Raw genomic sequence first — 26319 nt, 5'->3', positions numbered from 1 at the left:
ATGGTGAAAATCCATATTAGAGGATATGAATCTAATATGGGCAGCATGGTGGCTCAGTGGCTAGCTCTGCGGCTTTGGGTTCTCGGTTCAAATCCCACCAAGGACAACATATGCAAGGAGTTTGTATGTTCTCCCCGTGTTTGTGTGGGTTTCTCCGGATTCTGCCCACACTCCAAACACATCCTGATGGGGAATGTAGATTGTGGTGGCAACAATGACAAGCTACAATGCAACTGTAAAGTTATGGAATTAATGGTTCTACACACGTGAGTAAAATAAATAATAAATGATTGACATATGGTGTGGATCAAGACAAGGGTGTCCCCACTAACTATCAAGCCATTGATAACATTATTGAGGGCTGATCAGAATGAAAAAGGCTTCAGTTTTGGGGACAGAGAACTCAAGTGTTCACTATTTGAGGATGATATTTTATTGTTGGTGTCCTACATCTCTGCCAAATATCTATAGAATATAGACCTATTGGGCCCCAGGGAATCAATCCTGAGGGTCCACAACTCCAAATCCATAGCCCTTAACTTTAATCACATGGCTCCTGAGACTCAATTTTGATTTCCAATGGTGAGATACAAGTATTCTGTACATCGGGATCCAACTGACCTCATCAGTGTAGACTACATATAAATAATAATCTTTTTATTTATATAGCACCAACATATTCCGCAGCGCTTTACAATTCAGATAATTTACAGACATTATCGGCACTGTCACCATTTATTTATCCACCTTGATAGTATTGAAGATCACTCTATTACTAAAAGAGGAAACTTGGGGTCCGGAATGCTTTACATCCAAGGAAATCGGACAGAATATTGTTGGTTACGTCTTTTGTTTTTCCATATTCGACCTACGTTTCTTTTTAGTAATTCCCCTATCTGGCTTGACTTTGCATCCAGATTAAACAGGAATATTGAACTTTTCTGGGAAATCAAGGCGGCTTGGGGCTTCCCAATGTATTTCTTGGCATGTCAAATGTAATATTTTGAAAATTCAGATATTCTTCATTTTTTGCCACCGATGTGTCAGGAAAGATATACATTGTTGGATTGTGGGGATCTTAATACAAATGAGTTTGCATTGTATCCCACCTGTTCCTTGATGCATAGATGCCGGCTGTGGTTAGATAATATAAAGGCATTTTTGACCATTTACTGCGATTTGACTTCATTTTTACTTTCCAGAGTTAATAAAATTGGGAGAATTTGAAACTTGGAAAAATAAGGAGATTGTATATTGGATGGATTTTTTTTGAAAAGAGGGCAAAATGATACCATTATGTGATTTGCAAATTAAATTTGGATTACCGGAAAGGGCATGGCTCCTAAGCTTGGCAACCTCTGCTATTAGACAATAGTAAGTCAAATATCATCTCCAAGACTTGTATTATTATTATTTTAGAGATTCATGCGGCTGGGAAAGCGTTTTAGAGGAAAAAAAAAAGATTTCTGGAGAGCGGCCGGATGATCGGAAAATTGTATATGAAAGACATGAAAAATTCTTATATAGCGTAAGACATAAACGGGCTCAATGTGACATTCACAGACTGAATAATCCCCTCTCTTATCTGAAAATGATGGGTCTGGGACATAATTCAACTCCAAAATGTCTATAAAAGGCTGATTGGGAGCATATGATGCCGTACTGTGGAAAGAAGTCCGATCACTAATAGCACATAAATGGATGTCTAGTTTATATCCACTGATATCTGATTGGTTGAATCTGATTAACCCCTAAAGCTTTCAAATCTGGTGTGTCCGGTTATGTGGCAATAACTGGAATGTTTCAGCATATCGTGGTAGCGATGTGAGAATGTTTAGGTCGATCTGTTCTGCATTCATGAAAATATTAGAAATTTGACAATTTCTAAAAATTTGCAGTTTTTAAACTTTAAATGTGTTCACGAATAATTCAGATACTACACAAGAAAAGTTAATAAATATCATTCGCTTCATAATAATAATAATCTTTATTTTTATATAGCGCTAACATATTCCGCAGCGCTTTACATACATTATTGTCGCTGTCCCCATTGGGGCTCACAATCTAGATTCCCTATCAGTATGTCTTTGGAGTGTGGGAGGAAACCGGAGAACCCGGAGGAAACCCACGCAAACACGGGGAGAACATACAAACTCCTTCCAGATGTTGTCCTTGGTGGGATTTGAACCCAGGACCCCAGCGCTGCAAGGCTTCAGTGCTAAACACTGAGCCACCGTGCCGCCCATAGGGTTACCTTCATTAGGGTTACCTTACATCTACACCATTTGTCAAATGTCCTTCTTATATTGGAAAATCCTCGTACGCTGGGTCCTTCCCATATCTAGCATGACAGCACCCAGCATCATGACAGCACCCAGCATCAGGACAGCACCCAGCATCAGGACAGCACCCAGCAGCAAGACAGCACCCAGCAGCAGGACAGCACCCAGCAGCAGGACAGCACCCAGCAGCAGGACAGCACCCAGCAGCAGGACAGCACCCAGCAACAGGACAGCACCCAGTAGCAGGACAGCACCCAGCAGCAGGACAGCACCCAGCAGCAGGACAGCACCCAGCATCATGACAGCACCCAGCAACATGACAGCACCCAGCATCATGACAGCACCCAGCATCATGACAGCACCCAGCAGCATGACAGCACCCAGCATCATGACAGCACCCAGCAGCAGGACAGCACCCAGCAGCAGGACAGCACCCAGCAGCAGGACAGCACCCAGCAACAGGACAGCACCCAGCAGCAGGACAGCACCCAGCAGCAGGACAGCACCCAGCAGCAGGACAGCACCCAGCAGCAAGACAGCACCCAGCAGCATGACAGCACCCAGCAGCATGACAGCACCCAGCAGCATGACAGCACCCAGCAGCAGGACAGCACCCAGCAGCAGGACAGCACCCAGCAGCAGGACAGCACCCAGCAGGACAGCACCCAGCAGCAGGACAGCACCCAGCAGCATGACAGCACCCAGCAACAGGACAGCACCCAGCAGCAGGACAGCACCCAGCAGCAGGACAGCACCCAGCAGCAGGACAGCACCCAGCAGCAGGACAGCACCCAGCAGCAGGACAGCACCCAGCAGCAGGACAGCACCCAGCAGCAGGACAGCACCCAGCAGCAGGACAGCACCCAGCAGCATGACAGCACCCAGCAGCAGGATAGCACCCAGCAGCAGGACAGCACCCAGCAGCAGGACAGCACCCAGCAGCAGGACAGCACCCAGCATCATGACAGCACCCAGCAGCATGACAGCACCCAGCAGCATGACAGCACCCAGCAGCAGGACAGCACCCAGCAGCAGGACAGCACCCAGCAGCATGACAGCACCCAGCAGCATGACAGCACCCAGCATCATGACAGCACCCAGCAGCAGGACAGCACCCAGCAGCAGGACAGCACCCAGCAGCAGGACAGCACCCAGCAGGACAGCACCCAGCAGCAGGACAGCACCCAGCAGCATGACAGCACCCAGCAACAGGACAGCACCCAGCAGCAGGACAGCACCCAGCAGCAGGACAGCACCCAGCAGCAGGACAGCACCCAGCAGCAGGACAGCACCCAGCAGCATGACAGCACCCAGCAGCAGGATAGCACCCAGCAGCAGGACAGCACCCAGCAGCAGGACAGCACCCAGCATCATGACAGCACCCAGCAGCATGACAGCACCCAGCAGCATGACAGCACCCAGCAGCAGGACAGCACCCAGCAGCAGGACAGCACCCAGCAGCATGACAGCACCCAGCAGCATGACAGCACCCAGCAGCATGATAGCACCCAGCAGCATGACAGCACCCAGCAGCAGGACAGCACCCAGCAACAGGACAGCACCCAGCAGCAGGACAGCACCCAGCATCAGGACAGCACCCAGCAGCAGGACAGCACCCAGCAGCAGGACAGCACCCAGCAGGACAGCACCCAGCAGCAGGACAGCACCCAGCAGCATGACAGCACCCAGCAGCAGGACAGCACCCAGCAGCAGGACAGCACCCAGCAGCAGGACAGCACCCAGCAGCAGGACAGCACCCAGCAGCATGACAGCACCCAGCATCATGACAGCACCCAGCATCATGACAGCACCCAGCAGCAGGACAGCACCCAGCAGCATGACAGCACCCAGCATCATGACAGCACCCAGCAGCAGGACAGCACCCAGCAGCATGACAGCACCCAGCAGCATGATAGCACCCAGCAGCAGGACAGCACCCAGCAACAGGACAGCACCCAGCAGCAGGACAGCACCCAGCATCATGACAGCACCCAGCAGCAGGACAGCACCCAGCAGCAGGACAGCACCCAGCAGCAGGACAGCACCCAGCATCATGACAGCACCCAGCAGAAGGACAGCACCCATCAGCAGGACATTACCAGCAGGACAGCACCCAGCAGCAGAACAGCACCCAGCAGCAGGACAGCACCCAGCAGCAGGACAGCACCCAGCAGGACAGGACCCAGCAGCAGGACAGCACCCAGCAGCAGGACAGCACCCAGCAGCAGGACAGCACCCAGCAGGACAGCACCCAGCAGCAGGACAGCACCCAGCAGCAGGACAGCACCCAGCAGGACAGCACCCAGCAGCAGGACAGCACCCAGCAGCAGGACAGCACCCAGCAGGACAGCACCCAGCAGCAGGACAGCACCCAGCAGCAGGACAGCACCCAGCAGGACAGCACCCAGCATCATGACAGACAACAGCAGGACAGCACCCAGCAGCAGGACAGCACCCAGCAGCAGGAATGCACCCAGCATGACAGCACCCAGCAGCAGGACAGCACCGAGCAGCAGGACAGCAACCAGCAGGACAGCACCTAGCATCATGACAGCACCCAGCAGCAGGACAGCACCCAGCAGCAGGACAGCAACCAGCAGCAGGACAGCACCCAGCAGCATGACAGCACCCAGCAGCAGGACAGCACCCAGCAGCAGGACAGCACCCAGCAGCATGACAGCACCCAGCAGCATGATAGCACCCAGCAGCATGACAGCACCCAGCAGCAGGACAGCACCCAGCAACAGGACAGCACCCAGCAACAGGACAGCACCCAGCAGCAGGACAGCACCCAGCATCAGGACAGCACCCAGCAGCAGGACAGCACCCAGCAGCAGGACAGCACCCAGCAGCAGGACAGCACCCAGCAGGACAGCACCCAGCAGCAGGACAGCACCCAGCAGCAGGACAGCACCCAGCATCATGACAGCACCCAGCATCATGACAGCACCCAGCAGCAGGACAGCACCCAGCAGCAGGACAGCACCCAGCAGCATGACAGCACCCAGCAGCATGACAGCACCCAGCAGCAGGACAGGACCCAGCAGCAGGACAGCACCCAGTAGCAGGACAGCACCCAGCAGCAGGACAGCACCCAGCAGCATGATAGCACCCAGCAGCAGGACAGCACCCAGCAACAGGACAGCACCCAGCAGCAGGACAGCACCCAGCATCATGACAGCACCCAGCAGCAGGACAGCACCCAGCAGCAGGACATTACCCAGCAGGACAGCACCCAGCAGCAGGACAGCACCCAGCAGCAGGACAGCACCCAGCAGCAGGACAGCACCCAGCATCATGACAGCACCCAGCAGAAGGACAGCACCCAGCAGCAGGACATTACCCAGCAGGACAGCACCCAGCAGCAGGACAGCACCCAGCAGCAGGACAGCACCCAGCATCATGACAGCATCCAGCAGCAGGACAGCACCCAGCAGCAGGACATTACCCAGCAGGACAGGACCCAGCAGCAGGACAGCACCCAGCAGCAGGACAGCACCCAGCAGGACAGCACCCAGCAGCAGGACAGCACCCAGCAGCAGGACAGCACCCAGCAGGACAGCACCCAGCATCATGACAGCACCCAGCATCATGACAGAACACAGCAGGACAGCACCCAGCAGCAGGACAGAACACAGCAGGACAGCACCCAGCAGCAGGACAGCACCCAGCAGCAGGAATGCACCCAGCATGACAGCACCCAGCAGCAGGACAGCACCGAGCAGCAGGACAGCACCCAGCAGGACAGCACCTAGCATCATGACAGCACCCAGCAGCAGGACAGCACCCAGCAGCAGGACAGCAACCAGCGGCAGGACAGCACCCAGCGGCAGGACAGCACCCAGCATGACAGCACCCAGCAGCAGGACAGCACCCAGCAGGACAGCACCCAGCAGCAGGACAGCACCCAGCAGCAGGACAGCACCCAGCAGCATGACAGCACCCAGCATCATGACAGCACCCAGCAGCAGGACAGCACCCAGCAGCAGGACAGCACCCAGCAGCAGGACAGCACCCAGCAGCAGGACAGCACCCAGCAGCATGACAGCACCCAGCATCATGACAGCACCCAGCATCATGACAGCACCCAGCAGCAGGACAGCACCCAGCAGCATGACAGCACCCAGCAGCAGGACAGCACCCAGCAGCAGGACAGCACCCAGCAGCAGGACAGCACCCAGCAGCAGGACAGCACCCAGCAGCATGAAAGCACCCAGCAGCATGATAGCACCCAGCAGCAGGACAGCACCCAGCATCATGACAGCACCCAGCAGAAGGACAGCACCCAGCAGCAGGACATTACCCAGCAGGACAGCACCCAGCAGCAGGACAGCACCCAGCAGCAGGACAGCACCCAGCATCATGACAGCATCCAGCAGCAGGACAGCACCCAGCAGCAGGACATTACCCAGCAGGACAGGACCCAGCAGCAGGACAGCACCCAGCAGCAGGACAGCACCCAGCAGGACAGCACCCAGCAGCAGGACAGCACCCAGCAGCAGGACAGCACCCAGCAGGACAGCACCCAGCAGCAGGACAGCACCCAGCATCATGACAGAACACAGCAGGACAGCACCCAGCAGCAGGACAGAACACAGCAGGACAGCACCCAGCAGCAGGACAGCACCCAGCAGCAGGAATGCACCCAGCATGACAGCACCCAGCAGCAGGACAGCACCGAGCAGCAGGACAGCACCCAGCAGGACAGCACCTAGCATCATGACAGCACCCAGCAGCAGGACAGCACCCAGCAGCAGGACAGCAACCAGCGGCAGGACAGCACCCAGCGGCAGGACAGCACCCAGCATGACAGCACCCAGCAGCAGGACAGCACCCAGCAGGACAGCACCCAGCAGCAGGACAGCACCCAGCAGCAGGACAGCACCCAGCAGCATGACAGCACCCAGCATCATGACAGCACCCAGCATCATGACAGCACCCAGCAGCAGGACAGCACCCAGCAGCAGGACAGCACCCAGCAGCAGGACAGCACCCAGCAGCATGACAGCACCCAGCATCATGACAGCACCCAGCATCATGACAGCACCCAGCAGCAGGACAGCACCCAGCAGCATGACAGCACCCAGCAGCAGGACAGCACCCAGCAGCAGGACAGCACCCAGCAGCAGGACAGCACCCAGCAGCAGGACAGCACCCAGCAGCATGAAAGCACCCAGCAGCATGATAGCACCCAGCAGCAGGACAGCACCCAGCAGCAGGAGAGCACCCAGTAGCAGGACAGCACCCAGCAGCATGACAGCACCCAGCAGCATGATAGCACCCAGCAGCAGGACAGCACCCAGCAACAGGACAGCACCCAGCATCATGACAGCACCCAGCATCATGACAGCACCCAGCAGCAGGACAGCACCCAGCAGCAGGACAGCACCCAGCAGAAGGACAGCACCCAGCAGCAGGACATTACCAGCAGGACAGCACCCAGCAGCAGAACAGCACCCAGCAGCAGGACAGCACCCAGCAGCAGGACAGCACCCAGCAGGACAGGACCCAGCAGCAGGACAGCACCCAGCAGCAGGACAGCACCCAGCAGGAGAGCACCCAGCAGCAGGACAGCACCCAGCAGCAGGACAGCACCCAGCAGCAGGACAGCACCCAGCAGGACAGCACCCAGCAGCAGGACAGCACCCAGCAGCAGGACAGCACCCAGCAGGACAGCACCCAGCAGCAGGACAGCACCCAGCAGCAGGACAGCACCCAGCAGGACAGCACCCAGCATCATGACAGACAACAGCAGGACAGCACCCAGCAGCAGGACAGCACCCAGCATCATGACAGACAACAGCAGGACAGCACCCAGCAGCAGGACAGCACCCAGCAGCAGGACAGCACCCAGCAGCAGGACAGCACCCAGCAGGACAGCACCCAGCATCATGACAGACAACAGCAGGACAGCACCCAGCAGCAGGACAGCACCCAGCAGCAGGAATGCACCCAGCATGACAGCACCCAGCAGCAGGACAGCACCGAGCAGCAGGACAGCACCCAGCAGGACAGCACCTAGCATCATGACAGCACCCAGCAGCAGGACAGCACCCAGCAGCAGGACAGCAACCAGCAGCAGGACAGCACCCAGCAGCATGACAGCACCCAGCAGCAGGACAGCACCCAGCAGCAGGACAGCACCCAGCAGCATGACAGCACCCAGCAGCATGATAGCACCCAGCAGCATGACAGCACCCAGCAGCAGGACAGCACCCAGCAACAGGACAGCACCCAGCAACAGGACAGCACCCAGCAGCAGGACAGCACCCAGCAGCAGGACAGCACCCAGCAGCAGGACAGCACCCAGCAGCAGGACAGCACCCAGCAGCAGGACAGCACCCAGCAGGACAGCACCCAGCAGCAGGACAGCACCCAGCAGCAGGACAGCACCCAGCATCATGACAGCACCCAGCATCATGACAGCACCCAGCAGCAGGACAGCACCCAGCAGCATGACAGCACCCAGCAGCATGACAGCACCCAGCAGCAGGACAGCACCCAGCAGCAGGACAGCACCCAGTAGCAGGACAGCACCCAGCAGCAGGACAGCACCCAGCAGCATGATAGCACCCAGCAGCAGGACAGCACCCAGCAACAGGACAGCACCCAGCAGCAGGACAGCACCCAGCATCATGACAGCACCCAGCAGCAGGACAGCACCCAGCAGCAGGACATTACCCAGCAGGACAGCACCCAGCAGCAGGACAGCACCCAGCAGCAGGACAGCACCCAGCATCATGACAGCACCCAGCAGAAGGACAGCACCCAGCAGCAGGACATTACCCAGCAGGACAGCACCCAGCAGCAGGACAGCACCCAGCAGCAGGACAGCACCCAGCATCATGACAGCACCCAGCAGCAGGACAGCACCCAGCAGCAGGACATTACCCAGCAGGACAGGACCCAGCAGCAGGACAGCACCCAGCAGCAGGACAGCACCCAGCAGGACAGCACCCAGCAGCAGGACAGCACCCAGCAGCAGGACAGCACCCAGCAGCAGGACAGCACCCAGCAGCAGGACAGCACCCAGCAGGACAGCACCCAGCATCATGACAGCACCCAGCATCATGACAGAACACAGCAGGACAGCACCCAGCAGCAGGACAGCACCCAGCAGCAGGAATGCACCCAGCATGACAGCACCCAGCAGCAGGACAGCACCGAGCAGCAGGACAGCACCCAGCAGGACAGCACCTAGCATCATGACAGCACCCAGCAGCAGGACAGCACCCAGCAGCAGGACAGCAACCAGCGGCAGGACAGCACCCAGCGGCAGGACAGCACCCAGCATGACAGCACCCAGCATCATGACAGCACCCAGCATCATGACAGCACCCAGCATCATGACAGAACCCAGCATCATGACAGAACCCAGCATCATGACTGAACCCAGCATCATGACAGAACCCAGCATCATGACAGAACCCAGCATCATGACAGCACCCAGCAGCAGGACAGCACCCAGCAGCAGGACAGCACCCAGCAGCAGGAATGCACCCAGCATGACAGCACCCAGCAGCAGGACAGCACCGAGCAGCAGGACAGCACCCAGCAGGACAGCACCTAGCATCATGACAGCACCCAGCAGCAGGACAGCACCCAGCAGCAGGACAGCAACCAGCAGCAGGACAGCACCCAGCGGCAGGACAGCACCCAGCATGACAGCACCCAGCATCATGACAGCACCCAGCATCATGACAGCACCCAGCATCATGACAGCACCCAGCATCATGACAGCACCCAGCATCATGACAGCACCCAGCATCATGACAGAAGCCAGCATCATGACTGAACCCAGCATCATGACAGAACCCAGCATCATGACAGAACCCAGCATCATGACAGCACCCAGCAGCATGACAGCACCCAGCATCATGACAGCACCCAGCATCATGACTGTTATGATCTGCTACAGAGACTAAGGAAAGGCAGGAGATCTGTCCCTACAATAGAACTAAACTAGATCCCTACGATGTAACGGGGAACCTGATCCTGCGATCAGACCCGCTAAAGTCCTCGGCTAGTCTGAACGCAGACCTATAGATGTGGGGGAGGGATCCCTACAAGATCTAGGGACTGGAATAAGTTGGACACCTCCTAGCAGAAATAGTAGCAGTCAAAGACAAACACACAACAAAAAGCAAAGAGGTCATAAGACCTAGCAAAACTAACAGAGAACGGCAATAGAGCAACAAGCTAGCTCAACAGTAGTAAATACAAATGAAGTTCAGCAAAGCCAGGAGGGCGGAGCCGGATTAAATAGGCAAAATGGTCATGTGACCAGCAAACTAAAAAAAAACTAACAGGAGAGTTGTAACAGTACCCCCTCTTCTAAGAGGATCCTCCGGATCCCCTAGGCCCAGGCTTACCAGGAAACCTCCTGTGAAACGCTCGGACAAGTCTGGGGGCAGAAACATCATCCGCCTTCACCCATGAGTTATCCTCAGGTCCGAAACCCTTCCAAGCGACGAGATACTGCAAACTCCCTCTATACCGTCTAGAATTTAGGATGCGGGAAATTTCATATTCCCCGTCCTCCACCACCGGAGGAACAGAGGCAGAGGCGTCACCATCCGACACATCAGCTTTTTTCAACAGAGAAACATGAAACACCGGATTAATCCTCCAGGACGTAGGAACCTCCAGCCTAACAGCAGATTGGTTAACTATCTGAAGTACCTTAAAGGGCCCTACGAACTTGGGACCCAATTTTTTAGAAGGAATCCTCAATCGCAGATTCTTAGAGGACAACCAAACCATGTCACCAACAGCAAAAAAAACCTCTTGCCGTTTCCTATCAAAGTACCTCTTAGATTTTTTGTTAGCCTCCTGAAGATTACCACGCACATCCGTCCAAACTCTCTCCAAATCACCGGAAAAACTCTCCTCCTCAGGCACAGCCGAAACCAATTTGGAAAATGACCCAAAAGACGGATGTCTCCCAGAGCAACAAAAAAAAGGCGAACACCCAGCAGAAGAGGATGTATGGTTGTTAAGAGCAAATTCAGCAAGTGGCAGAAACTCAGACCACCCCTCTTGATTGTCTGCCACAAAACAACACAAGAACTGCTCAACATCCTGATTCTTCCTTTCTGTCTGACCATTAGACTCAGGATGATATCCGGATGAAAACGACAAATGAACTCCCAACCTGTCACAAAAAGCACGCCAAAAACGAGCCACGAACTGAGGTCCCCTATCAGAAACAATGTCAGTAGGAACACCTGAGCTTTAAGAATCTCATCCTCCAAAACGGAGTCCAAAGCAGCAATCACAACACCTTCTTGTAAAATGCTCTCCTCTTCCTCCTCAACACCGACCATGGGAGAAAAGCTGCGAGACAAAGCATCCGCTTTAACATTCTTGGTACCCGGGATGTAAGTAACGGAAAAATTAAACCGCGAGAAAAAAAGTGCCCACCTAGCCTGACGGGCATTCAAGCGCTTGGCAGCATCAAGATAGATCAGATTTTTATGATCAGTGAAAACCTGAACGGGAAATTCAGCACCTTCCAAGAGATGACGCCAGTGTTCAAATGCGAGTTTAATCGCCAGCAATTCCCGATTACCAATATCGTAATTAAGTTCAGTCTCGGAAAATTTTTTTGAAAAAAAGGCACAGGGATGTAATCCATCCCCGTTATCCTGAGACAATACTGCGCCAACCCCCACAGAGGAAGCATCAACCTCAACCAAAAACGGCTTAGTCACATCAGGCTGCATAAGGATGGGAGCAGAGGTGAACCTCTCCTTTAGAAACACAAAAGCTTCAATGGCCTCAGAAGTCCACTGAACCGTATTAGCACCTTTCCTGGTGAGATCAGTCAGCGGTTTGACAATAATAGAAATTTTTTTTATGAATTTTCTGTAATAATTGGCGAAACCCAAAAACCTCTGTATCGATTTCAAACCAATAGGCCTAGGCCATTCCTGCACAGTCTGAACCTTCACCGGGTCCATCTCAAAACCTTCGCTGGAGATAATGTAGCCCAAAAAACTAATTCTCTGTACAGCGAACTCACATTTCTCCAGCTTAGCAAAAAGCGAATTGTCCATTAATAACTGTAATACCTCACGTACGCTCTGCCAATGAGACTCCAGATCCGGTGAATAAATCAAAATGTCATCCAAATACACAACCACATTTTTGCCGATTAAAGGTCTAAGGATGTCATTAATCAGATTCTGAAAAAATGCAGGAGCATTAGTAAGACCAAAAGGCATCACCAGATTCTCAAAATGACCCACAGGAGTGTTAAAAGCAGTCTTCCATTCATCACCCTCCTTCATGCGCAACAAATTGTATGCCCCCCGGAGATCAATTTTAGAGAACCACTTGGCCCCCACTAACTGGTTAAATAAATCGGGAATCAATGGCAGTGGGTAAGGATTGCGTACAGTAATTTTATTAATCTAACGAAAGTCCAGACAAGGACGTAAACCGCCATCTTTTTTTTTTACAAAAAAAAAACCAACAGCCACAGGAGACTTGGAAGGCCTAATGTGACCGGCGGCCAAACTTGTCTGTATGTATTCCTCCAAAGCCTTTCTCTCAGGAATAGTAAGATTAAATAAACGACTCTTAGGAAGAGTCGCTCCAGGGACAAATTCAATAGAACAATCATAGTCTCTATGGGGAGGCAAAACCTGCGACTCCTCCTCAGAAAAAACTCTCCAAAAATCCTGAATAGGAACAGGCAATTCCCCTCTATCCACAGCAGCAATGCGCCCGTTACAACACTTGTCATAACTAGTGTTGAGCATTCCGATACTGAAATATCGGGTATCGGCCGATATTCGCGGTATCGGAATTCCGATACTTAATTCCGATACTTTTACAATATCGAATACCGGAATCGGAAGTTCCCATAATGCCTGCGCTCTGCAGTGTCTCTGAAGGATGACAAGCTGGATGGCAGCGCTCAGCTGAGATCCAGCCTGTCATCAGAATGCCATCCCAGCGTGAGAGAATTCTCCTGATTGTTTAAAAGCCGGCGCGCGGTAAATAGCCGCCGGCTTTTAAACAATCACACAGCCCCATACTGCTTCCCCGCAGCCTCCCACCCCGATCCTTCGCTCCCCTCGCCACCTCCCATCCCGATCGTAAGTTAGGACCGGGCGGGGAGCGCAGCACCAAGGAGAGGGGAGCGAAGGACCCGGGCGGGGAAGCCGGCGGTGAAAAGACTTCACCGCCGGCTTTCCCGTTCTGTGCTGCGCTTTCCCGCCGGTTATTTCAAATGAACAGCTGAGGTATCAGGTGATGCTGATCAGCTGTTCATTTGAAGTCGCCGCGGTGCCCTCAGAGGGTTCATGTGAGTTCATGCTTGACTGCATTGCATGAACTCACATGAACTTTCCCACGGCGGCACAGGTCAGCCTCACCTCCAAGACCATCAGACCGGTCATGATTAGTGTGTGCGATGTCTGCGGGTGTGTGCGGGGTGTCTGTGCGTGTGTATGCGAGTGTATGCGGGGTGTGTGTGCAATGTCTGCGTGTGTGTGCGGGGTGTCTGTGCGATGTTTGTGGGTGTGCGGGTGTGTGCGTGCAGGCAGACATAGGCCGATGTGACACTACTACTCCCATCGGCCTATGTCTGTCCCCCGTCCACTCGTGCCAGCAGGATCAGCTCGATGGGAGCAGTAGTTCCCATCAGCCTGATCCTGCTATATAAATTGCCCTACTGTGCCCCAATAAATTTTAAATACATGTCATTGGTGGCCAGTGGTTACCTACAATAAATTAGTTCATACATTACCTGTCCCCGCCGATCGCCACCTAAAATAAAGTAAAAAATAAAAAACTACACCTATACTCACCTAGACACCTAATTCCCCGAAGCCATCGATCTCCTGTAATAAAATATAAAATAATAAACCACAACCTTATCCTTACCCCTCCATAGTAGTCCATGAGTGTCCCACGATGATCTCCAGTTTAGAGCAGCCACATAGAATGTGACCGCTCTGAACCGCTGCCGCCGCTAGAATGACGGGGCCGTAAGGGTTCGCCGGAGTTCAGGCAGCGCTGCTCCGGTTAGCTCCTTTACGGCCCTGCTGTATCGTGAGAAATTCCCACGGTACAGCAGTGCCGTAAAGGAGGTCTCCGGAGCTGCGCTGACTGAATGCACTCCGGTGACCTCAGTCAGTGTAGCGCTGGCGTCCCTGCCCTCTGCTAGGCAGGGACGCTGCTCCCCTCACCGCTCTGCTCCGTGCCCGGCGTCCTCTCCCCGCTCTGCTGTCAGCGCGCGCTCCTGCCCGGCGTCCTCTCCCCGCTCTGCTGTCAGCGCGCGCTCCGTCCCGGCGTCCTCCTCCTGCTCTGCTTTCGGCGCGCGCTCCTTCCCGGCCCCTGTGCTTAGGGCGCGCGCGCGCGCGCTCCCCTCCTCTTAAAGGGGCCGCGCGCGCCGCCCTAAAGAGTCCCCGGCCAATGGCCGGAGGACTTCATCATATAAAAGGCACCTCCTCCAAAATGGAGGTGCCCGAGCAATGTTGTTTGCACCTGTGTCTCACCTGTGCTTCAGCCCTCAGGTCCCGTTGCCAGTTACCTGCCAGTTACTTGCCTGTTTCCTGCCAGTTACCTGCCTGATTCCTGCCTGAATACTTGTTACCTGTCTGCCAGTCTGAGGTCCGACGGTCTGCCTTACTACTCCTGTCAGTCTGTCTAAGGACCAGCCTGCCCGCTCACCTGGGAGCGCATATCAGCTACCTGCCTGCTTGCCTGAGGTCCGACGGTCTGCCTTACTACTCCGGTCAGTCTGTCTATGGACCAGCTTGCCCGCTCACCTGGGAGCGCTTCTCCGTTACCTGCCAGCTTGCCAGCCCGGAGGCTCCGTTGTCACGTGCTGTGACCACCAGCTATCTCAGAGACTCTTGCCCGCTCACCTGGGAGCGCATCTCCGTTACCTGCCTGCTTGCCAGCCCGGAGGTCCCGTTGTCACGTGCGGTGACCACCAGCTATTCCAGAGACTCTTGCCCGCTCACCTGGGAGCGCTTCTCCGTTACCTGCCTGCCTGCCAGCCCGGAGGCTCCGCCGTCACGTGCCGTGACCACCTGCTATTCCAGAGACTCTCGCTTGCTCACCTGGGAGCACCAATCTACCATCTGCCTGCTAGCCTACCCGGAGGCTCTGCCATCACAGGTCGTACCTACCCCTTACCCAGAGACTGCCCTGATCACTTGCCGTATCTCCCTGTCCGTTCACCCAGAGACTGCCCTGATCACTTGCCGTATCTCCCTGTCCGTTCATCCAGAGACTGCCACCCGCTCCCTTACAAGGGCCGCCCCCTTGTATAGTAGCTCAGAGGTTCCGCCTCCCGGACCCGTTACAGTTTGCTCGGGCCATGGAACCCGGTGGCACCCAAGCTCCCTCGCTCTCGGACCTCTGTCTTGAACTGTCCCGTCAGAGGTCCCAACAGGAGACCATCCTGGGTCACCTGCGGAATGTTAATACTCGCCTGAACACTCTGTCTGATCCACCAACAACCTCCGCCAGTACCATGGTATCCTTTTCCGGACCCCGGCTCTCTGCACCTCCTCGCTTCGGAGGCGACTCCGTCCTGGCTCGGGGCTTCATAAATCAGTGCACCCTGCATTTTGAACTATTATCCCACCAGTTTAACTCCGACTGAGCCAAAATTGCCTTTATCATGTCCCATCTCACCGGGGAGGCCCTGGCCTGGCTAAATCCTCTATGGGAGAGAGGAGATCCCCTGGTGTCCGACTTGCCTGCCTTTCTCATGGCTTTCCGGAAAGCCTTCGACGAACCCGGACGGAGGACCTCATCCGCATCTTCTCTGCTTCGCCTCCGTCAGGGAAGCCTCACCGTGGGCCAATATGCCATACGGTTCCGTACCCTTGCCTCGGAGCTGGCCTGGGATAACGAAGCCCTGGTATCCGTCTTCTGGGAGGGTCTGTCCGGCCGTATTAAAGATGAACTTGCTGGTCGGGACATTCCTACCACTCTCGATGATCTAATAACCCTTGCCACCCGGATTGACCTACGGTTCCAGGAGCGTGCCAAAGAGGTCACCCGTGAGAGAAGGATTCCACGTCTAGCTCCTACTTTCCAGGAACCCGTCATTCCTTCCGTTTCTCCACAGGTACACTCTCCTGAGCCTATGCAGGTCGACCAGACCAAGATGGTCAAATCCCGTCAGGATTTCCGCCGTGCCGAGGGGAGCTGCTTCTACTGTGGCAGTAAGGAGCATCTGATCCGTGCCTGCCCGGAGAGGTCGGGAGAACGCCTGTATCTAGGTTCACTCAGAGGGGTCGATCTAGACAAAAATAAATCCTCTCCATCCCTGCTGTTGTCAGTCTCAATCATCTGCGGGGAGAATCGTTATTCCGAACTAGCCCAACTTGACTCTGGAGCAGCCGGAAATCTTATTTCACAGTCCCTGGTGGAGAAATTCCGCATCCCCACCAAACCTCTGGCTGTACCCTTGTCTGTTGTTGCCGTGGATGGGGGCCTCTTACCTCGCCCCATCCAATTCATCACCGAATCCATTACTCTGCAGGTGGGAATGCTGCATTCAGAGAGTATCTCCTTTCACGTTCTGCCTGGTCTCCCTCACGCCCTCTTGCTAGGTCTGCCTTGGCTCCAGAGACATGCACCCGTGCTTGACTGGCAAACCGGAGAAGTCCTTCACTGGGGACAGGCCTGTCATAAAACCTGCCTGGTTCCCGTCCATTCCGTCCGTCCCTCTCCTATCCCAGCTAATCTACCTGGACTTCCGATTCCTTATTGGTCTAGTGCTGATGTCTTTGTTAAGGAGGAGGCAGAGACATCACCACCTCATAGACCATGTGACTGCCCCATCGATCCCGCCAGAGTAATGCAGGTGGCTCCCGTGAGTCTAAATTGTCTCCCTCCTGGTAAGACGTTCGTATCGGTACCTGATCGGGAGAGAATCCTACACTGGGGTCATTCGTCTAAACTAGCTGACCACGCCGGTTGGAAAAAGACCCTCCAGCTTATTACCCGACACTACTGGTGGCCTAACCTGCACAAGGATGTTATGGACTTTGTTTCTGCCTGTGTGTCCTGCGCCCGCAACAAAGTTCCGAGACACCTGTCGGCCGGCCGCCTTCTTCCTCTGCCAGTACCTGCTGCCCCCTGGCAGCATTTAGCGATGGACCCTCCTCAATTCCGTCCTGGGGATAAAGTCTGGCTCTCGTCCAAATATGTCCGACTCAAGATCCCTTCCTATAAGTTAGGGTCTCGGTTCATCGGCCCACTGGTGGTCATCGGTCAGATCAACCCGGTAGCCTATAAATTGAAACTCCCGGCCAACTTACGGATCCCTAACTCCTTCCATGTATCTCTCCTCAAACCTGTGGTACTTAACTCTTTTTCTAAGTCTACAGGTACGCCTCCTGCTCTGGTTTCTGCTGAGGACAAGTTTGAGGTAGAGAACATTCTTGCCAGCAAAAGGGTAAGAGGAAAGACCTTTTTTCTGGTAGATTGGAGGGGGTTTGGTCCTGAGGAGAGAACGTAGGAGCCCCGGGAGAACATCCATGCCCCTCTCATCCTAGCTAAATTTCTGTCTGGCCTAAAAAAGGGGGGGCCTAAAGGGGGGGGTACTGTAGCGCTGGCGTCCCTGCCCTCTGCTAGGCAGGGACGCTGCTCCCCTCACCGCTCTGCTCCGTGCCCGGCGTCCTCTCCCCGCTCTGCTGTCAGCGCGCGCTCCTGCCCGGCGTCCTCTCCCCGCTCTGCTGTCAGCGCGCGCTCCGTCCCGGCGTCCTCCTCCTGCTCTGCTTTCGGCGCGCGCTCCTTCCCGGCCCCTGTGCTTAGGGCGCGCGCGCGCGCGCTCCCCTCCTCTTAAAGGGGCCGCGCGCGCCGCCCTAAAGAGTCCCCGGCCAATGGCCGGAGGACTTCATCATATAAAAGGCACCTCCTCCAAAATGGAGGTGCCCGAGCAATGTTGTTTGCACCTGTGTCTCACCTGTGCTTCAGCCCTCAGGTCCCGTTGCCAGTTACCTGCCAGTTACTTGCCTGTTTCCTGCCAGTTACCTGCCTGATTCCTGCCTGAATACTTGTTACCTGTCTGCCAGTCTGAGGTCCGACGGTCTGCCTTACTACTCCTGTCAGTCTGTCTAAGGACCAGCCTGCCCGCTCACCTGGGAGCGCATATCAGCTACCTGCCTGCTTGCCTGAGGTCCGACGGTCTGCCTTACTACTCCGGTCAGTCTGTCTATGGACCAGCTTGCCCGCTCACCTGGGAGCGCTTCTCCGTTACCTGCCTGCTTGCCAGCCCGGAGGCTCCGTTGTCACGTGCTGTGACCACCAGCTATCTCAGAGACTCTTGCCCGCTCACCTGGGAGCGCATCTCCGTTACCTGCCTGCTTGCCAGCCCGGAGGTCCCGTTGTCACGTGCGGTGACCACCAGCTATTCCAGAGACTCTTGCCCGCTCACCTGGGAGCGCTTCTCCGTTACCTGCCTGCCTGCCAGCCCGGAGGCTCCGCCGTCACGTGCCGTGACCACCTGCTATTCCAGAGACTCTCGCTTGCTCACCTGGGAGCACCAATCTACCATCTGCCTGCTAGCCTACCCGGAGGCTCTGCCATCACAGGTCGTACCTACCCCTTACCCAGAGACTGCCCTGATCACTTGCCGTATCTCCCTGTCCGTTCACCCAGAGACTGCCCTGATCACTTGCCGTATCTCCCTGTCCGTTCATCCAGAGACTGCCACCCGCTCCCTTACAAGGGCCGCCCCCTTGTATAGTAGCTCAGAGGTTCCGCCTCCCGGACCCGTTACAGTCAGTGGCTCCCGCTGCCGGGAGCGGACGTGTTCCCGGCAGCGTGAGCTTACAGCAGCCATGACAGCTGTCACCATCTCCAGATGTGACAGCTGTGCATGGGAGATCAGCGCAGGAACGTGGACAGGTAACTTTTTTTTTTTTAGTAAACTAAGAATTAAATAAAATGGTGTGTTTTATTTCAAATAAATTATTTTTTTCTGGGTGTAGTGTGTGTTTTCTTTTTAACACTTTGTAGGTTAGTAATGGGGGTGTCTTATAGACGCCCATCATTACTAACCTGGGCTTCATGGCAGCTGGCGCTGACATGAACCCCACCACTATTACCCCACTGCCACCGCACCAGGGCAGCGTGGAAGAGCGAGGCTAAGTGCCAGAATTGGCGCATCCTATGGATGTGCCATTTCTGGGGCGGCTGACGGCTGGTGTTTCTAGCCAGGGAGGAGGCCAATATTCATGGCACCCTTCCTGGGCTATTAAAATCAGCCCCCAGCTGTCTGCCTAGCCTTTGCTAGCTATTAAATTAGGGGGGACCCCACGTTATTTTTTTTGGGGGGTTCCCCCATTTTAATAGCTAGTAAAGGCTAGGTATTCAGCTGGGGGCTGATATTAGTAGCCTGGGAAGCTCCGTGGGTTTTACCCCCTTCCCAGGCTTCAAACATCTGCCCCAGCCGTCTGCTTAACCTCCGCTAGAGACTAAAATTAAGGGGAACCCCACGCCTTTTTTTTTTTAAATAAATCCTTTATTTTAACACTAAATGACATTTGAGGAGTTAATAAAGATGCAGTCCCTAAATTATTATTTATTTTTTACTTAATTTTTCCCAAAACTTTTGATGTGGGCTTCGCCATATTTTTGTATGCCTGCCAGGTACAGCATCCAGCTTCTATGAACGCGCCATTTTCCGGGGTGGCTGCGGACTGCAATTTTCAGCGGGGGGGGGCACAAAGCTTGGGCCTCCCTGCGCTGCAGATTCCAGCCCCCAGCTGCCTAGTTGTACCTGGCTGGACACAAAAATAGGGAGAAGCTCCACGTATTTTTTTTTTTTAATTATTTCATGAAATTCATGGAATAATTAAGAAAAAAAGGGCTTCCCTATATTGTTGTGTCCAACCAGGTATAAATAGGCAGCTGCTGGTTGGGGGCAGCCGGTTCCTGCCTGCTGTACCTGACTGGATACAAATATAGGGCGAAGCCCCACATCAATTTTTTTAAATTATTTCAGGAAATTCATGAAATAATTTAAAAAAATGTATGTGGGGCTTCGCCCTATATTTGTGTCCAGTCAGGTACAGCAGGCAGGAACGGGCTGCCCCCAACCAGCAGCTGCCTATTTATACCTGGTTGGACACAACAATATAGGGAAGCCCTTTTTTTCTTAATTATTCCATGAATTTCATGAAATAATTAAAAAAAAAAAAACATGGGGCTTCGCCCTATTTTTGTGTCCAGCCAGGTACAACTAGGCAGCTGGGGGCTGGAATCCGCAGCGCAGGGAGGCCCAAGCTTTCTGGGCCCCACCCGCTGCAAATTGCAGTCCGCAGCCGCCCCGGAAAATGGCGCGTTCATAGAAGCGCCATCTTCTGGCGCTGTACCCAACTCATCCAGGGCCCTGGTGCGGTGGCTCACTGGGTAATAAAGGGGTTAGGGCCAGCTTGGCATTATCAGCTGGCCCTAAGCCCGAAATTCATGGGGTCACGCCAATATTAGACATGACCACCATGAATTTCTAGTAAAGTATTTAAAAAAAACACAAACACCCAGAAAAAAGTCCTTTAATTGAAATAAACACACAATTCTTTATTGTTTTAAATTAAACCATACTTACCACCACGCCCATTCCAGCTGAAGCCAACGATCTCCTGCAATAAAAGTAAAATAATAAAGCAACATCATCCTTACCTTTCCATGGTTCCCAGGACAGCTCCAGCTCTGCTACATTGATATGACAGGCTGGACCGCAGCAGAACGCTGCCATCCAGCCTGTCATCCCGCAGACACTGAGAAGCGCAGGCTTGCTTGCGCTCTGCAGTGTCTCGCTGTGACGGCATAAAGATGAGCCGAGTTCATGTCCAATGAACTCGGCTCACCTCATGCACGTCACTGACAGCGTGGGAGAATTCTCACGCTGAAGCGCTGAGTGCAGGAGAATTTTCCCACGCTGTCAGTGACGTGCATGAGGTGAGCTGAGTTCATTGGACATGACCTCGTCTCATCTTTATGCCGTCACAGCCAGACACTGAGGAGCGCAAGCATGCCTGCGCTTCTCAGTGTCCGTGGGATGACAGGCTGGATGGCAGCGTTCTGCTGCGGTCCAGCCTGTCATCTCGATGTAGCAGAGCTGGAGCCATCGTGGGAACCATGGAAAGGTAAGGATGAGGTTGGTTTATTATTTTTCTTTTATTGCAGGAGATCGTTGGCTTCAGCTGGAATGGGCGTGATGGTAAGTATGGTTTAATTTAGAACAATAAAGAATTGTGTGTTTATTTCAATTAAAGGACTTTATTCTGGGTGTTTGTGTTTTTTTTTTTAACTTTGACTATGGGGTTAGTAATGGGGGTGTCTTATAGACGCCTCTCCATTACTAACCTGGGCTTGATGTCAGCTGGCATTATAAGCTGACATCAACCCCAGCCCTATTACCCCACTGCCACCGCACCAGGGCAGTGGGAAGAGCGAGGCTAAGTTACCCCACCTGATGAAGACGGCTTAGACCGTTGAAACGCGTTGTGGCAGTGGTATTGGAGGAAGAATAAAAGTCGGTTGACATCTACTAAATTGTCCAGTATTCCTTTGGCGCTCCCTGAGACCGCTGCACCATTGTTTACTTGTGAGATATCTCCATGCGGAGCTAAAGCGGCAGGAGCGGCCTGGTCTATTTGGATGTTTGAGGACCTGCGGTATCCAACCACCGGGTTAAACTACTGAGGACCTGCGGTGACGTGGTATCTGGTCCAGCAGGATCGTGTGACCACTTGAGGAGCACGGAGTTGCGAGGCAAACACCGACAGGACGGTACTACAAATAGAGGTGACCCGGAGCCTCATTAATTACACGCTTAATCTTGGTTGTGTAGACGTACACAACCTTCACAGGTGAGTGTACTGGCACTTTTTAAATTCAGCAAATAGCCCTGTGAGTCTACACATGCGCCCTTTCTTTTCTTTTCACTTCTTATATATGTGACTGACATGTTTCTATCTATCTAATCTATGTGTGATGCTCTATTCTGTCTGTTATAAATTGTCGGGTACAGATGCTGAATTGCCGGCCGGCTTTTTTAAAGAGACAGTGCATGAAAACACTATTATTTTTTTAAATAAATCCTTTACACTAAATGACAAGTACAGTAACCAACACTGTCACTGTACTTCTTATATATGTGACTGACATGTTTCTATCTATCTAATCTATGTGTGAAGCTCTATTCTTTCTGTTGTAAATTGTCGGGTACCGGTGTATGCCGCTGATGAATTGCCGGCTTTTCATGTCATTCTACATTATTCTTAGTTGTTTTACTTCATATAGAATTAACCTACAAGGAAAGAAAGGGTTTATTTTCATTCCGATATTTGTGTTCCATTGACTTGCATTGGTTTCCGGTATCGGAATCGGCGATATCCGATACTTTTTGGGTATCGGCCCGATCCAATCCGATACGATATTTCCTGATATCGGAAGGTATCGCTCAACACTAGTCATAACACTTAGGGCTCCAGGACTTAATTTCATTGGTAGACCAATCCAGTACAGGATTGTGCAATTTTAACCAAGGTAACCCCAATATTACTGGAGAAGGCAAATTATCTAATACCACCAAATCCAAATTCTCTTGATGAATACCATTAATAGTGAGGGGAAATTCACAGACCTTGTGAGTAACACTCTTCAAGGGAGAGCCATCGACAGAAACCACAGCAATAGGGGATGACAAAGTTTTAGGTTCTAATTTAAGTTTTTCCAAAAATCCCCCATCAATCACATTCAGAGTAGATCCACAATCCACAAATACCCGAAATTCAATTAATTCATCCTGAGCAGCAGTAGTGGCAGATAGGAATACTCCCTTAGAATTTAGACAGGCAATACGGGCATGACTGACCATTTTTTTTTCTTTCTTCATACGAAGCACACAGCTTTTAATAAAATGACCAGAATTTCCGCAATAGAAACACAAGCCTTCAGAAAGTCGGCGGTCTTTTTCCTGAGAGCGGGGTGCCATCGCCCCAATTTCCATCGGCTCTCCATTGTCAGCACAGAACCTCTCAGAACTCGAAGCTGACATAGCAGAGGATTTGCTCACATTAACCCTTTCACGCAGTCTCCTGTCCACCCGTATAGCTAATTGCATTGCCTCCTGCAAGTTTCCAGGTGTGGGATAAGCAATCAGTAAATCCTTTACCCTTTCACATAGCCCTGCAAGAAACAAGCTTTTCAAAGCAGAATCGTTCCACCCCACCTGGGCAGACCACCGACGGAAGTGAGAACAATATTTTTCCACATTACCTGATCCCTGCCTCAAACGTCTTAATTCAGACTCAGCAGATGAGACACGATCAGGATCATCGTACAACAAACCCAAAGCAGAAAAAAAACTATCCACTGATCTAAAGCACGGATCACTAGGTTGGAGAGAGAAGGCCCATCCCTGAGGATCTTTGCGCAAAAGTGACATTATGAACCCTATGCGCTGTGATTCATCACCAGAGGATCCGGGTCTCAAACGAAAATATAATAGACAAGCATTTTTAAAAGAAAAAAAATCTTGTTGTTCACCAAAAAATAGATCAGGCAGACGTACCTTAGGTTCAACAAAATGCGCTCCAGAACAGCTACTCACGTGTTGTTGGAGCCTGGCCACCTCCAGAGAGAGTCCCTGCAAGCGTTGAGCCAAATCTTGAGACCATGATGGAAAACTGGAGGTCTTTCCTTAGAGAAATTTTTTTTTTTTTTTTTTTACTGGCTGGACTTACTGTTATGATCTGCTACAGAGACTAAGGAAAGGCAGGAGATCTGTCCCTACAATAGAACTAAACTAGATCCCTACGATGTAACGGGGAACCTGATCCTGCGATCAGACCCGCTAAAGTCCTCGGCTAGTCTGAACGAAGACCTATAGATGTGAGGGAGGGATCCCTACAAGAACTAGGGACTGGAATAAGTTGGACACCTCCTAGCAGAAATAGTAGCAGTCAAAGACAAACACACAACAAAAAGCAAAGAGGTCATAAGACCTAGCAAAACTAACATAGAACGGCAACAGAGCAACAAGCTAGCTCAACAGTAGTAAATACAAATGAAGTCCAGCAAAGCCAGGAGGGCGGAGCCGGATTAAATAGGCAAAATGGTCATGTGACCAGCAAACTAAAAAAAACCTAACAGGAGAGTTGTAACAATGACAGCACCCAGCAGCAGGACAGCACCCAGCAGCAGGACAGCACCCAGCAGGACAGCACCCAGCAGGACAGCACCCAGCATCAGGACAGCACCCAGCATCAGGACAGCACCCAGCATCAGGACAGCACCCAGCATCAGGACAGCACCCAGCATCAGGACAGCACCCAGCATCATGACAGCACCCAGCAGCATGACAGCACCCAGCAGCATGACAGCACCCAGCAGCAGGACAGCACCCAGCAGCAGGACAGCACCCAGCAACAGGACAGCACCCAGCAACAGGACAGCACCCAGCAACAGGACAGAACACAGCAGGACAGCACCCAGCATCATGACAGCACCCAGCAGGACAGCACCCAGCATCATGACAGCACCCAGCATCATGACAGCACCCAGCATCATGACAGGACCCAGCAGCAGGACAGCACCTAGCATTATGACAGGACCCAGCAGCAGGACAGCACCCAGCAGCAGGACAGCACCTAACATGACAGCACGCAGCAGAAGGACAGCACCCAGCAGCAGGACAGCACCTAACATGACAGCACCCAGCAGGACAGCACCCAGCATCGTGACAGCACCTAGCATGACAGCACCCAGCATGACAGCACCCAGAATCATGACAGCACCCAGAATCATGACAGCACCCAGCATCATGACAGCACCCAGAATCATGACAGCACCCAGCATCATGACAGCACCCAGAATCATGACAGCACCCAGCATCATGACAGCACCCAGCATCATGACAGCACCCAGCATCATGACAGAACACAGCAGGACAGCACCCAGCAGCAGGACAGCACCCAGCAGCAGGACAGCACCCAGCAACAGGACAGCACCCAGCAACAGGACAGAACACAGCAGGACAGCACCCAGCATCATGACAGCACCCAGCAGGACAGCACCCAGCATCATGACAGCACCCAGCATCATGACAGCACCCAGCATCATGACAGGACCCAGCAGCAGGACAGCACCTAGCATTATGACAGGACCCAGCAGCAGGACAGCACCCAGCATCATGACAGGACCCAGCAGCAGGACAGCACCTAACATGACAGCACCCAGCAGGACAGCACCCAGCATCATGACAGCACCCAGCATCATGACAGCACCCAGAATCATGACAGCACCCAGAATCATGACAGCACCCAGCATCATGACAGCACCCAGAATCATGATAGCACCCAGCATCATGACAGCACCCAGCATCATGACAGCACCCAGAATAATGACAGCACCCAGCATCATGACAGCACCCAGCATCATGACAGCACCCAGCATCATGACAGCACCCAGCATCATGACAGCACCCAGAATCATGACAGCACCCAGAATCATGACAGCACCCAGAATCATGACAGCACCCAGCAGGGCTAAAAAAAAAATAGGAGAACCAATTTGGAGTGCAAATTAGCTAGAACCGTTTGTGGGTCCTATGTCACATTATTGTATTGTAGAATTAAACAACCTCTTATTTTAAAAGTTATATATTTTATTTAGCTATTTAACAGCATACCCAATAGTAAAGCAACACAAAAAAGTATCGCCAAAAAGTAATCTATGGTGCCTAAAATGAAAAGACAATATGCAAAAGGACAATTGGGGATGATAGGGACAATATTGGTGTTTTAATCAGATTACTCATAAGTCCCTAAGAGACTATAGTATACCCCACCTGACCATGGAGGTTGGCACTTTAATAGGCAACGATGTTGGTGCCCCCACTGTCCCTTTACGGGGCCTGCTAATACATAATTGTATATCCCCCAAATAAAATATTATTTATGAACATATCTGGTCATGTATCATGCTCCTCAGAATCTCGATGCATTTCTCCCCAAGCAGGGTTCATCAGACCAAATTCCAGAGATAG

General features: G+C 53.0%; 1 pseudogene; it reads left to right on the top strand.

Annotated features, from left to right (window-relative positions):
- Positions 1-26319, top strand: LOC141155462 (uncharacterized; annotated as a pseudogene).

This window comes from Phyllobates terribilis, unplaced genomic scaffold, assembly GCF_046119375.1.
Source record: "Phyllobates terribilis strain yellow unplaced genomic scaffold, ASM4611937v1 Scaffold_7__3_contigs__length_470593459, whole genome shotgun sequence".
In the NCBI taxonomy this organism is placed as follows: domain Eukaryota; kingdom Metazoa; phylum Chordata; class Amphibia; order Anura; family Dendrobatidae; genus Phyllobates; species Phyllobates terribilis.
The sequence above is the reverse complement of the archived record's forward strand: the minus strand, read 5'-3'. Positions and strand labels throughout refer to the sequence as shown.